Source organism: Carcharodon carcharias, chromosome 14 (genome assembly GCF_017639515.1).
Source record: "Carcharodon carcharias isolate sCarCar2 chromosome 14, sCarCar2.pri, whole genome shotgun sequence".
NCBI lineage: Eukaryota > Metazoa > Chordata > Chondrichthyes > Lamniformes > Lamnidae > Carcharodon > Carcharodon carcharias.
The window spans coordinates 54,349,014-54,364,737 of NC_054480.1; the positions used below are offsets into that span (position 1 = coordinate 54,349,014).

Consider the following 15,724-nt stretch of genomic DNA (forward strand, 5'->3'; position numbering starts at 1 on the left):
CATATACCTATAACATGTACAACTGGCCAGGCACGTAGTTTTAAAATTAAAAATACATACTAACATTATGTTTAAAAATGATTGCAAGTTTTGATTTCCTGCTGAGTTTATGACAAACAAAAAGGCAAGTTACAGCAGCCATCTGCTTTCCTATGATCCAAAATTTGTCATTCACTTTTTTTTCGTTAGACCGTCATTTCAGACAAGTACAAATTATGGTAGAAATTATTTTTCTCCAAACGTATTTCACTGATTAATTTTAGATAAAGTCCCCTGAAGGTGGAGGCGTCATGATCAAGTACACAGCATGCACAGCTCACATCACAGCATTATTATACATTTTAAGAGTAGTATTGTTTTTGTTGAACAAAATCAGTTCAGCAATTTATACATAAATATATATATGTGTGCACAATATATATAAATATATATTTAAAATATATCTTTGAAATCTCAGTTTGATTGTGCAAAATGTTTAACACAAGGTCATTCCACAGGACGACACTTCTGTGCATTGAAGCCTGTCTGCCTGCCCTTTCCAAGCCTTTATCAATTCAGTTCTCTCCCCTAGAATCAGAAAAGCCACTGCAGGTTGAGCCTCTGTCCTGCAAATATATGCAGTAAATAGTCACTTAAAATATCTGTAAGGTCAGAAAACTTCCTCCCAATAGAATCTGCAAGATTGCATCATACACTAGGGCAGAGTCTGTATGTTCATATGGGGGCACATCACTGACCAGGAAATCACTCAGACCTTCAGTTCTGGACTTGGAGGGTAAACCAGGGGCAGTTTTAGCATCAAGTATTTGTTATTATACACACACATATACCCCCCGTGCACCCCCCAACACATATATATCTCTAGTAAAATTACTGTACAGTTATATAAGCCAGAAGTTTCCCGTCAGCAAGTTGGGGGCGGGGCCCACTCGCCAAAGCGAAAATGACACAGGATGATGTTGGGGGAACCCCCAACGTCATCCCAGTCCATTTAAATCTTTAAGAAGGTGGGTGGACAGCGAAATCAGCTGTCTGCCCACCAACCTGTTAATGGCCAACTGAGGCCATTGACAGGATAATTAAGATAGTTAAAGACCTGTCTGTCCAACCTTAAGGCTGGCGGGCAGGCCAGGAGCCCCAGTGGGCTTCTGAAAAAACATGAAACCTCATCCACCAGCAGGATGAGGTTTCATGTCTGTTTTAAAAAACTTTAATAAAGTTTATGTGATATTTATTAACACGTCCCATCTCGTGTGACATTGTCATATGAGGGGGACATGTTAATTTTTTTATTTTTCTATTTTTAAAGTTTTTTGAACTGTCAGTAATCTCCCTGGGACAGCACTTAGTCTCAGGGAGACGTGTGCGCATGCGCAAAAAAGCGCACTTTGACAGTTGGGGAATCCCTTCCCCCAGACAGAAAGCACATAGCACTTCCCATCAGGCAGCCCGCCGGGTGGGCCTTAATTGACCCACCTGCTTAAAATTGCAGCGGGGCCCATTTCGGCGGCGGGGGTCGGCTGCCAGCCCACCGCCCAAGGGCAAAATTCTGCCCATAGTGTATTGAGACATACATTGGGGATGTTTGTAAAATCACTTGTAGCCTCCCAGACTGCCTTCTGGAATGCCTGGCGATGTGTTGGGGGCAGGGTGGGAGAGGAGGGATGAACAGAACGTATGTAGCTTCACCGATTATCGTGTCTCTGCATTTGGCTGCAATATCAGTGCTCGTTATGGTGTTTTATTCCTCCTCTGCTATCTGGCACACTATGTCAAATTGCTAGGCCCTTACCTGGCTCTTTTATAATGTCTTTTGATTCATAGGCAAAAGTGGAACACAGATATAACTTTGGCAATCAGTTATGGAGTGGAGTTACAGTTTTAGTTGAGATGTCACTCACTGGAGTTTTTGCAATGTGGCCATGCTGGAGGATACATTTATTTTGGATGCAATGATAATGGTTATACAAACAGTTGCTTGGATAGTACAGGACTCGTATATTGCTGTAAATATTGAATATTGCCTGTTGCCGAAGCTTTTCATCTTGCACTCACCTGTAAAAACTTAAGACAGTTACATGTTCGTAATAGGCAAAATACAGACTGTACTCAACCAGTCCTTGCTTGCAAAATCCAAAACAAAATGTCTACTGTTAGGTGCGATTCTGTGATTGGGCAGCACTCGCTGAACAACCCTGAATGTGCTAATAGCTACAGTATCAATCAATTTAAGATATTCAGTCAAATTTCTAACTTGACTCATTTACACTTGCTAGAAGCAACATACATTCATATGCAGGGACTCGTTCTCTGCAAACAAAAGGAAGATGTCCAAGCTTTGCGCCTTTCTTGAATTACCCAGAAGCATGAGGAGCCTATAGTTCTACATTGCTTTCTCTATGGCAATGCCTCAAACAATCAGAGTCGACTTGCCAACCAATCAGCACCCTTTTCTCCTGCACTATAAATTGTTGTGATTATTTGTAATTTGGCGTTTTTGCATTTGCACTGATGAATGCAAGAAAACAAGCTTCAATAATGGTTATGTTGGATGGGATAAATATTGATGTCATCAATTAGCAGATGATAAACTTATCTCTGATGAATACCAGCCTGGTTATCCTATTCCTATGTCAGCCTTAGAATCTGCCAACAGTGTTTGAGAGTTACCATTACACCATATTTAAGGAGAGAACAACCAGGCACTGTGCAGTATTTTCAAAAAGGCCCAAATTGCTTTCCAGGACAACAGTGTTTCTGCTAGAATTGGATGCTTCAGGACCCTTTCCAACCTTCTCAGTGGTCTCTGAAAATCTCATTAGGTAAAAAATATTGTTTTTGAGGCTCTGGTCTCCATTCCCTGCCATGAATGTTAGGCTGGCTTGGTTTCAGGTCATAATTCCCTGGAGTTGGTCCACTTGGTCGCAATGTTTCACACTAAGTCAGCTCGGCCTACTTTTGTGTAAGGAAGCTAAAGGCATTTGGGACAAATATGCTGTTCTTGCCTAGCTCATTCACACTTGATGCTGCAAATGTCCTGGTCTTAGAATTATTGAGCTGGGATCCTGACTAGTAGGATTAAATGGATAATGACATTAATTTCTATTCATTTTATCAATATATGTATTTTTTTAAAAAAAATCAACTTTTCATCAATTACAGGTAGCAGAAGCAAGGTCAATTCCAACTGACCCTCTATATAATGTTGTCTTTGGGTATGATTCTGAATATGTGCTATCATTAACAATCAGCTGGAACATACAGTATCTCTATTAAAAGGACCCTGAGTTGATAGCTCATTAGACAATTGAGCAATACATAGCAGTAATGTGCAAGGATCAAATGCAGTGGAGGCTCAACTGGTCTTAGCAGGTGGCAGCATACATGCTACAATTGGTCCCAATTATATCTGCTGGAATGAATTGGTATGGATGATGAATGATGACATTATTGAGCTCATATATGATGCTGCTTACAAACAAATAGCCTCCAAACATTCATTGTATAATCTTATGGAGAAAGAATGGCTAATTAAGAGCTCAATCAGGAGTTCCACAGGGCAGTGCCCTAGGCTCAACCATCTTTAGCCCCATCATCAATGACCTTCCCTCCGACCTAAGGTCAGAAATGGGCATGTTTGCCAATTGTTGCAGTGCTCAGTTCCATTCGCAAGTCCTCAGGTAATGAAACAGGCTGCATCGCACATAACAAAATGCATGCTGCACAATAATGATCTCCAACAAGAGAATTTCTAAGCCCTCCCCCGATATTCAATGCCATTGCTATCACTGACATTCCGGGGGTCACCACAGACCAGAAACATAACTGGACCAGCCACATAAACACTTTGTCTACAGGAGTAGGTTGAGTATTCTATGGTGAAAGTTCTGACTTTCCAAAGCCTGTCCACATCTAAAAGGCACAAGTCAGGAGTGTAATCAAATACTCTCCACTTGCCTGGATGAGTGCAGCTCCAACAGCATTTAAAGAGCTCAACACCATCCAGGACAAAGCAGTCTGCTTGATTGGCACACCATCCACCACTTTAAACATTCACTCCCTCCATCACTGCTGAACCGTGACTGCAGTATGTACCATCTACAAGATGCACAGCAGCAACTGGCCAATTCTTTTTTAATAGCACTTCCTAATCTCATGACCTCTACCACCTTGAAGGCCTTACAAGTGCATGGAACCCAGCAGTTGCAAGTTCACCTTCTAGTCACACACCATTCTGACTCACAGTTCCTTCATCTTCACTGGGCCAATATCCTGGAACTCCCTAAGTGCATGTACACTCTGCGTGTACCTTCACCACATAGATTGCAGCGGTTCAAGAAGATGACTCAATGCCAACTTTTCAAGGGCAAATCTGGATGGACCGTAAATGTTGGCCATGCCAGCGATACCCACATCCCATGATTGAATACATAAAAAATAAAATTGGGAAAGTACTGAAGGGCAATTGTGCCCATGGAACTGTAATGCAGCTTAAGAATGCACCTTCAGGAGTGGATGAAAGGCATTGGGAAGAGAGGGAAGAAGGCGAATTGATAAGTAAACTGGCTTGTAAGATACTTTGACAGATTTGAATAGAAGTGTGCCCAAATACATATTCAAGATCATAGCAATTACATTATCTCCAATTTAATTAATTACATTTTGATTCAACAATAAGACACTCTCTAAATGTTTGTACAGCAGGTAGTGTGTGTGTATATATATATATAATAAAACAGTAACATCAAAGGTTAAAATTGATGAACTGTATTTTGAAATAGGCTACATCTGATTGCTGCAGAAAATTAGTCTGCCTGAAAACCGCAACAATGTCCATTTATCGGAAAAGACACAAAAGGAGTTATAAGAGGGACAGTGTTATAATGAGTGGCTGTTGTACTAAATGTTAATCAATGTGGAACAGGGAGGAAGAATTTAAACTGGGGCAGGTGGGGACAGTAAGAGGAATTTGTTCCAGCCTGTGGTTCAATTCCCAGAAAATACTAACATCTGATTAAGTGCATTGCTGAGTGCTACATTCAGTAGATGACAAACCCAACAGCAAATTTCTGTCCAATTTTATCATGTCTTTCGGTGCCTGATCCATTTCCCTTCAAAGTCTAGAAATTACTCTTGGTGATATTAGCAGATAAATGCTTATCCCTTTCATATAGCAATCCCTTGTTCAGTGTTTCAATGTAGATCCTATTTATTGTAAATGGGTTCACATGCAGTGGACAAAGGGTGTCATAAGAATGTTTTAACTATATGTAGGCTTATATTACCAACATCAATAATTTCTGTCCAAAATGTTGGTAGCTACATGAGACAAAAGAAAGAAGCAAATAGATTGAAAATTACAGAAGAGAAAGCTAAGAGCAAACTGGGAGTCACTGTTTTAGGTTTATTTATTAAGATTTTACAAATTTTCTTTTAAAATTGATAAATCTATGAAAAATGAACAAATTCCTGAAATTACTTGACTATGGACAAAATCATTTTTGACCTAAATCCTCAAAGTTGATAATATATATGACACATAATGTATATATGGAGCCTATAGATCCAAAGCAGAAAATAACAAGAAGACTAGATTTCAGAACGATGATGTACTGTACGTGCCACAGCAAAGTACTTCTGCGTTAGCAACCAGGTTTATTGTCTGTCTCCCAAGTGTGCAGTCTTTCAGAGACAAGCAATATCAACCGTACAGATGCACTATCTCGTTTCTGTAACTCATTGTGGCTGTTCTTCGTAATACTCATTCTTTTTTCCCACCCTTGTAGTCACTGACCTCCACACAGCTGAAATAATGGCAGATATGTTGTTTAGGTCTCTGTAGAGAGCAACACAATGATTATGGTGTAAGATTCATTATTGTCCCCAGTCAGATACTCCATCTATGTGTGTGCAAGATCTGATGAAACCTATTACATTAGAACAAGAAATCAGGTGATTATAACAGACATAATGCTTTCCGATGATTTTACTTCTGAAAATTATATCTATGTAAACTGGATTGACATAAAATTTAATGTTTGCAACTATTTGGAGCCAAAATGGATTCTGTGTTGTTCTTTCCTTCAATATAAGTTGGCTGAAAGGCCCAATCCATCATGGTCATCATTTGATCTAGTGTTCAATCAAAAGAAAATGGTGTGACGTGGTATGAAAATGGTATGAAGTGTGACCTTATGTGCACTGTCAGTGAAAATGTTTAGGCACATTTGAGTTGTTGCAGATAAGGAAATAAATGAATGTCACAAAGTGGAGTTGTTCAGCACCATTTTAATAGAACATATTTTCATAACATATTGCACCATATGTTTATGACATTTGTATTTCATTTTGGAATAGTGTGAGGTATTGTCTCTGTAACATGTTGAATTATGTTTCCCCCAATAAGCTGCAATTCTGAGACCAAGGATTTTGAAATGCTGTGAGGTGTGCAGTTACAAATTTTAGTTTTGCACATCAGCATTCTTGATGTCTCCCAAAAGTGGACTGAAGAACACTCTTGTGAGACCAGGACAACTACAAACAAACATTCTGATTTATTTTACATAAAATGTGAACAGGTAAAAAAATTTACAGCACATTTTATCCTATGCCTACTATTCCTCATAACATCCAAAGAAATATAGCATTTCTCACCATCCTTCTTAATGAGCTGAATACATTCCTCAAACTGATAATTTCTCAGCATTCTCACTTCTTAGCCATTTTCCTGCAGACTGTCTGTCCTTCCTTAGCTGGGCAAGAAGCCAAAGGCTCGACTTCTGATCCTCCCTAGATCACTGTATGCAGGGATTGGCCTGCTGAGTTGTCAATCAACTACCCTCTTAAGCGTAAGGCTTGTCTGAGAGCAACTTTCCACTAAACACACAAGTTAAGCCATTCCAACATATTTATGTGAAAGTTACTGTGATGGTTTAACAAACTTGCAGTGTTTCAAGATAATGTAATACATGGGAAGTAGCATTTGGAACAGAAGCTATATCTAAATCTAATCCACATTCCCAGAAGCTATTTTTGTGACTTTAATGGAACTTAATAGCATCATCTTAATATGAACTGTTCCGAAGATCTCCTGAGCCAAACAGCTAAAAATTCCAAAACATGACACAGTGATCACTCAATGTTCAAATGAAATTCCTTTGTTGGCTACTTTAAAGGAGAAATTAACCTATTTCAAACGATTTGTACATTATTGTTGCACTACGTAATGCCAAAGCCTAAGGTGATTTGGCTCATAAGCCAGAAGTTTTTGCTGATCAAGGAGTTCATCTGAGTGATCACCTGACAGCAACTCCAGTGAGTTATCTGTAATCAACTGAGAGCGGGAGGGAAATGAACATTTGATGGACTGGTTATGTGACAATTATCTGTGCTTTGAGATCTGGCTGAATCTGATTTCTATTCTTATTGCCTTTTCTGGTGGTTCATTATATTCTTTCATCTCCAGATGAGTATCATGGTTATTTTAACCTATAAGACTCTGGTCTTGCATCTGATATTTTCACAATTCTTGTTTAAATTGAGAACATAAATCCTAATGTATTTCAATAAGCAATTTGCTACATCTGGGTTAATTGTTAGACCCAAGAGTAATGTAACATCTGCAAGGGTAGGCAAGGTGAAATGTAAAATCTTTGCATTTGTGTTGATGAGGCTTGCTGAAAAAGAGTGCTATGAAATCAGGGGAAGGTAAAACAGTACATTATGAAAACAAATCGTATCATTGACAGAAAGTGCATATTTTGTTTTGTGACTAATGAGGTTGGAGATCCATTTTGTAGTTGCTTTAGTGACTCTGCATCCATTTTCTATATTACTGATGTCAGGAAGCATGAGATAGAGAAAAGGAACACATAAAAGCAAAGAGAAAAGAAACACAGGAAAGAACAGAGGAAATAAACATGGGAAAGAGCAGATACAAAAGAAACAGAATGAGAAGAAGAAAACAGAAAAAGTAAGGAGAAAAGAAACAGAGTTTGAAGAGGAAAAGAAGCACTAAAAGCAAAGACAGCAGAAAGAGCAGGGGGAATGGAAACACAATATTAGGAGAAAATAACCAATAAATTCAGGGAAAAGAAACTTGTAATATGCAACAAATAAAGAAACACAAGAAGAGAGGGGATAAACATGGATAGAGCATGGAGAAAAGAATCTTGGGAAGAGCAGGGCAAAAAGACAGGAAAGGAAAAAAATTCTGTTAAGTATAAATATTATTGGTTACTTTAGAGTGACTGAACTATGATAAATGGACTCAGGAGTTGCTGAATAGAATGCCATGCATTGATCATAAAGTTATAGTGATGTTTGTCAATGGGGGCAAAAGGACTTTCTTCAAATCAATCTTCGCTCTGAGTGTTTTCTCTCATTCAATCTTTTATTTTCCCTTCACTGGGTTAATTTGTCACCAACAGGACAGGTATTTCAAATGAAGAATTTATAGAGTTATTGACTTAGCAATACCCTCTGATAGTGGAATTTTTTTTTCTAGCTTAAAAACCATCATAGTGTAGAATACAAATTGAAGGGTTGAGAGTAAATCAAAGACAAAGGGCCAGATTTTTGACACTGTCCGGTTGATTTTCATTTGAGGGAGTGGGGGTGCATGGGGAATAATTGAGTAAAGCCTTTGGAGGCAGTTTGGTGGTGGCCATGGAAGAGGGCAAGTGCTGAGGCAGGCCTGAAACTTTGGCCCAGTTTAATAACAGGCTGTTAGGCCCTCTAACCCTCACCCTTTCCAACCCAACCCACCTCAAACCCACTATGCCACCTCCATGGCCACTCATACACCTATGCCACCTCCACAGCTACTCATATCCCTGTGCCACTTCCCTAGTCACTCATACCACCATGCCACCTCCATGATCATTCATACCCCAAATGTTACCTCCATGGCCACTCATACCCTCATGCTAACTCCAAGTCACTTCACACTTTCCATGCCAGCTCCATGACCAATCACAGCCCCCATGCCACCCCCATAGCCACTCACCCAAGATCCTCTATATAGGCAGACTACAGGAGCCATGTGGAGATGTAACATGTAAGAGAGCTCTCAATCATACTAGATGGCCTGTTAATCAATGCACTCCAGCAGACGTTTTTTTTAACTTTGACAGCTGCAACTTGTTATTTTTCATCTCTAAAGGGTTGAGAATTTAATTAACTTCTGATTATGACACTTATCTACCCTTCAAGAGTATTTATGCCTCTTTCATAAATTTGTGACTCCTACACTGCATGCTAAGGCCCTTGAGGGGGCAAAAATTATGGCTGTTTTAACTTAGCATTAATTTCAAATGGCCCTTCTGAATTTGGGTTTCTTGTCTGAGAGATTTGCATCCTGCCTTTTTCCTCCTACCAGCAAAACCAGGGTTTATTGGAAATGGGGAGGGACTTTTGCATCCAGGTCTCACCCACCATTTTTAAAGGCCTCCAAATTTGGCCTGAATCTGTGAAAATCTGGCCCAAAGATTGCAATGCACTGTTGCAAGAAACAGTTTTACGATAAGGAAGGAAGATGGTTGTGATTATTGGAGGTCAATCATTTCAGTTCAGGACATCACTGCAAGATTTCCTCAGGGTAGTGTCCTAGGCCCAACCATCTTCAGCTGCTTTAGCAATGACGTTCCTTCCGTCCTAAGTTCAGAAGTGGGGATGTTCGCTGCTGATTGCACAATTTCAGCACCATACCTGACTCCTCAGATACAGAAGCAGTCCATGTCCAAATGCAGCAAGATCTGGACAATAGCCAGGCTTGGGCTGACAAGTTACAAGTAACATTTGTGTCACACAAGTGCCAGGCAATGACCATCAGCAACAAGAGAGAATCTAACCATCACACCTTGACATTCAATAGCATTATCATCGTTGAATCCCCCACTATCAACATCCTGGGGGGTTACCATTGACCAGAAACTGAACTGGACATATAATTACTGCGGCTACAAGAGCAGGTCAGATGCTAGGAATTCAGCGGTGAGTAACTCACCTCCTGACCCCCCCCCCCAAGGCCTGTCCACCATCAACAGGGCACAAGTTAGGTGTGTGATGGAATACTCTCCACTTGCCTGGATGAGTGCAGCTCCAAAAACACTCAAAAAGCTTGACACCATCCAGGGCAAAACAGCCCGCTTGATGGCACCCCATCCACAAACATCCACTCCCTTCACCACTGACACACAGTAGCTGCAGTGCGTACCATCTACAAGATGCACTGCAGGAATTTACCAAGACTCCTTAGGAACCTTCCAAACAGATAACCACTACCATCTAGAAGAAGAGCAGCAGACACATGGCAACGTCACCACCTGCATGTTCCCCTCCAAATCACACACCATCCTGACTTGGAAATATATCGCCCTCCCTTCGCTGTCTCTGGGTCAAAATCCTGGAGCTCCCTCCCTAACAGCATTGTGGGAGTACCTGCACCACATGGGCTGCAGAGGCTCAAGAAGGCTGCTCACCATCACCTTCTCAAGGGCAATTAGGGATGGGCAATAAATGCTGGCCTAGGCAGTGACGCCCAAATCCCATGATTGAAAAAAATCCAGCTAAAGGAATACTTTAGACTACAAGCGACAAGAGAAAGTCCAGGATCATAGTCATAATAGCACATTAGAAGGCCATTTGGCTCGTCAAGTCTGTGTTCTTTCTGAAATCATTGATCGCCTCTGCTTCCATGATCCCTGTAGCAGGTGAGTTTCAAATCATTACCACTTGCTGCGTAAAAAGTTTTTTCCTCACATTCCTCCCAAAACATCTTGCCCAAAACCTTAAATCTATCCATCTAATCCTTGTATCCTCACCTAATGGGTACAGCTTTTCTTTGTCTAACCCTGCCACAATCTTGTTCGCCTCTATCAAATTATCTCTCCTCAATCTCCTTTGCTCCAAGAAGAACAATCCCACTTTCTCCAACCTAACCTAGTAGCTAAAATCACTCATTCCTGGAACCATACTAACCAATTTCCTCTGCATCCTCTCAATGCCACTCATGCCCTCCTTAAAGTCTAGTGACCAGAACTAGACGCAATACTCTAATTTTGGCCTAACCAGAGCTTTAAACAGGACTTGAAATGTTAACTCTGTTTCTCTCTCCACAGAAGCTGCCAGACCTGTTGAGTTTTTCCAGCATTTTCTGTTTTTATTTCAGATTTTCAGCATCGGCAGTATTTTGCTTTCAGCTGCATAACTTCCGTTTTTCACTCAACATCTCTATTTATCAAGCACAAGATGCCATATGTGTTGCTAATTACTCTCTTGATATGATCTACTACCTTCCAAGATCTATGCACATGAATCCCTTGGTCTCTTTGTTCATGTACATCCTTGAGAACTGTGCCATTTAGTCTGGTGCCCCCCAAGGGTCCATCCTTAGCTCCCCTCCTATTTCTTATCTTCATGCTGTGCCTCAACCCCATCAGTTGGAGGCACAGCAGTAGTTTTCACCTTGGCCCTGTCGACACCCAAGTTCACCTCACTACTCGACTCCTCCACTATCACTCAACTATTAGACCTTATCCAATACACAGTACTTGATGAGCAGAAATTTCATACAATTACATATGGCAAAGACAGGAACCATTGTTTTTGGTTCCTATTCCAAACTCTATTCCTTGGCTACTGACTCTCTTCCACTTCCTGCCCGAGGTTAAGCTAGTCTGTTCACAGCCTTGGTGTCACATTCCAACCTCATATTTGTGCAATAACTAAGACCATCCATTTTCACCTCTGTAACATCATTTGACTTCATCCTGTCTCAGTTCATCTGCTGTTGAAAATCTTATGCCTTTGTTACCTTCAGACTTGACTATTCCAATGGACTCCTGGTTGTCTCTCACTTTCTATCCTCTTCAAACTTGAGGTTATCCAAAACTCTGCTGTTCATCTTAACTTGCAGCAAGTACCATTCATCTACCACGCCTGTGCTCGCTGACCTACATTGGCTACCAATCAAGCAACATCTTGATTTCAAAATGCTCATCCTTGTTTTCAATTCCCTCCATGGCCTGCACCTTCCTATCTCTGTAATCTCCTCCAGCCCCACAATCTGTTGAGATATTTGTGATCATCTCATTCTGGCCTTCAGTGAATTCCTGATTTTAATTGCTCCATTATCGGTGGCTTGTCACTCAGTTGCCCCAAGCTCTGGAATCCCCTCCCTATCTCACTTTCGTCCTTTAAGACACTCCTTGAACCTACTACTTTGTGCAAGCATTTGTTCATTTGACCTAATATCTCTTTATGTGGCTTTTTTGTTTTATAATGCCTCTGTAAAGCCCCTAGGGAACGTTTCATTATATTAAAGGGCCTACATAAATATAGGTTGCTGTTCCTATACTGCCTCTCTGTATTCCTTTTACCAAAATGCATCATGTCACAGTTCTCCGAATTAAATTCCATCTGCCCCTTCTGATAGCTTATGTCCTTTTGTAGTTGATTGGTATCATTCTCCCACCTCCAAGTTTGGTATCATCGGCAAATTTTGAAATTTTACTCTGTATTTCAATATCCAAATCATTTATATATAAAGGCAGGATTTTATGTCCCACGGGCGAGCATGCGCCCGACCCAATCGGGCATAAAATAGCAAGCGATGAAGTCGGGCGAGTGTCCCAACGTCGTTGCACACTTGCGCGATATTTTGGTTGGCGCGTGCACGCGAGAATCGGCAGCATGCCTGCTGACAATCAAGAGGCCTATTAAGGCCATTTATCCATTCATTTAAAGCTATTTTTCGCTGCCTGCCCAACCTTGTGGTTGGTGGGCGGGCGAATCGGCCAGGCGGCCTTCGGACTTTTAGGAAACTTCATCCACGGGCGGGATGAGGTTTCCAACTTTAATTTTTAAAAAATGTTTTGACATAATTTTGTATGACTTTTATGTTCAAGTGAATGAGTCCTATGTGGGGACATTTTTTTTTCACATTTTCTAAATCTTTATTTTTGTTTTTACAATTCTTCAGCTCTCTGAGGCAGCTCCCTGCCTTCAGGGAGCTTTCAGTGCATGCTCCTCCGCGCATGCGCAGACTTCTGCGTTCGCCCTCCTGACGACCCCGTCCCGGCAGTGCTGAACTTCTCAGCGGCCTTTCACACTGGCTGGCCGTTAATCGGCCAACCAGTGTGAAATCGCAGTCGAGGGCCGATTGCAAGTGGCGGACCGTTTCCCAGTCGCTCCTGGGCCCACCTGCCACGTCCGCAGTGGTCTGAACACTGAATCTTTGGGAACATCACTGTCTACTATACCACATGTAGATTGAATGTTCCATGATTGTAACAATTAGCACCATGATGGACAAGGTGGCTCTCTCAAGTAGTTTTCTCATAACGCGCCAGGCCATTGCAATTACCTTATATGTCTCCCACTGTTGAAACAGGCCTGATAGCAATAATCACGTGGGCTGAATGGGGTAGAAGTTGGTACATATTGGGTGTATTTTTGGCGAGGGAGCACGTAAAATACAAAGGTCGCTCAGGCCACCACTGTCCCGCCCACCCTTGAGATGTCCGCTGTAATATGCTATATAAATAAATGTCATAGTTAAATAAATAATTCAAGATCAATTGAGCTCAGAACCAAGCCAATCGACCAGGATATTACACTGCCCATGCCATAATACGGTTGACGTGGGCAGATGAGGAGTGCACAGTACATTTTTTGAGGCCAGGTTGAACAATGGCGGGAAGGGGCACCTGCTCTCCCCCCGTGATGTCACCCTCCCACCCTCTTTGTTCCTCGTTGCCTGTCCTCCAAAACCTAGACTCCCCTATCCCTGTCTTCGCCCTCCTTGGGCTCTCAGATCCCTCCCCACTTAAGCCCAGGACTTAATATCTCCGGCAGCCATTGCTCTTCTGCCTGCTCCTCCTGATGGTCCTGGCAGCATCCACTACCGAGTTCTGGCACTGCTGGGACTATTAGAGTTGCTGGCCAATCTGACATTATCCTAGTGGATGGTCCCCCACTGAAAAAGTGAAGTTGAAATATTATCCTTTAAATATTCTGCTATATAGGGACAGCATAATATATGCCTTTTCATCTTTATTTTTATCTTTGTGCATTTTCCATTGGACTTTGGCTTTGCAGGAAGTCACATTCACCCCTTTGTATACTACCGAGTTCTGGCACTGCTGGGACTACTAGAGCTGCTGGCCAATCAGGTTGACTGGCAGTTCTCAAGGGCAGGACTTCCTCCCACTGAGGGGCGGAAGCCCCACTCTCGCCTAGTTTAGCCAATGGCAGCGTGTTATTGCTGCGGTGTGGGCTTCTTTCCAGTGCTTTGGCTGCTGGCCAACTTTCCTTCGTGCATTTGAGTGGGGGAGAGTGAGGGTGGGGGGAGGTGAGGATCTGCCTCCCCCCACCCCTCACTAAAATCCAGCCCATTGTGTCTTTCTTTCAAGTCTCCCATGAGGCTGTAGTTAGATCTCTTGCATATATTAATGAGGGATCAAATGCCTATTGAAGCTTTGCTCTATAAAGGATGAGCAAAACAACCATATGTCTGCCTCGCTCAGAATTATTCAGTAGGCCATTTAGCTGGCAACTAAAGGCAAGTGTTTTAATTTTTCTTTCTTTAAAGTAACATTCCTATTGAACCAGATTCTTCCTTGACTCCACAGTCATTGGGATCTGCCCTTTCTGACCTTCCTTGAGAGTTAGGTTTGAGCGACTGCTGGCGAGACAAATGGCCTGAAACTCATGCACTTACAGTGTATAGGCTACTTGAGGGTGTGTGGGAGTCACAACAGCTGCAGTGACTAATGAGGCCCAAGGACCAATTCCAAGCCAATCTTGGGCCTCTTGGCTTAGCACCTATTGCCTTCACAACAATGAATGTAGACTTGAAAACAGGACAGGGTTCTACAACAGATTTGGGCAAGATACCACTTGAGAGATTGCAGTAGATTTCACTACCCTGTTGGTAATCTAGTGGTCTGTGGCAAAGCATTTTGGAGACTTGGCACATATTTTAATTAGTATTCAGCTGTGGGTTTAAAAAAAATTGATCTTTTGTTCAAAAAAATGCAGTCTAGTTAATTCCTTAATTTCTGACATAAAACCCTGACAACAACTTTAGGAAGATTAATTTAGATTTCTTCAGATCAGCATGGGCCTGTAAATAAGAAGAATGATCACAACCATAAATAACTACAGGACTGCATAAGATGTATTAGCAGAACCAACAGTTTAAACACAGTCAAACAACAATACCAGCTTGAGCATGGAGTGAAGATGGGAGGGTGGTTGATACTGCAGCTGATGCGATCAGAAGGCACTGACTATAGGAGACTGAATAACAAACAAGCTTGTTAGCATTTATGCTAATTGACTTTGTAAGCATGGTATAACCATATGGTTAAATATATTAAAATACATTAAATCACAAATAAATCAGTCTTGGGTTAAACTCATTTTGCCAACATAACGAGTGATAGAGAGCATTTGAAGGTACTCTTCAAATTGAGATGTTAACTGAAGATATGAAATCCTGTAATGTCAGCTTGGTTTGTATGAGTGAAAATCAAAACTCAAAGTGCTCTGATTTGTGCACCATTTTAGGCAAACTGCTCTGTCGCAGCTCAGCGAAGTGGGGATAGTAAACAGGTAATTTTCTGAATTTTTGAGTTGCATCCATTAAGCTCCTGGCAGGGAACTTGGTCAGGCACGAGTACATATCAGAAATTTGGGTGTGGGCTGCATACGATTTTCC

General features: G+C 41.5%; 1 protein-coding gene across 1 annotated transcript in view; it reads right to left on the reverse strand.

The window, feature by feature from the left end:
• Positions 1-15,724, reverse strand: part of LOC121287065 (teashirt homolog 2) — a 547,485-nt gene that overhangs the window by 220,478 nt on the left and 311,283 nt on the right. The gene's annotated exons all lie outside the window — the stretch shown is intronic.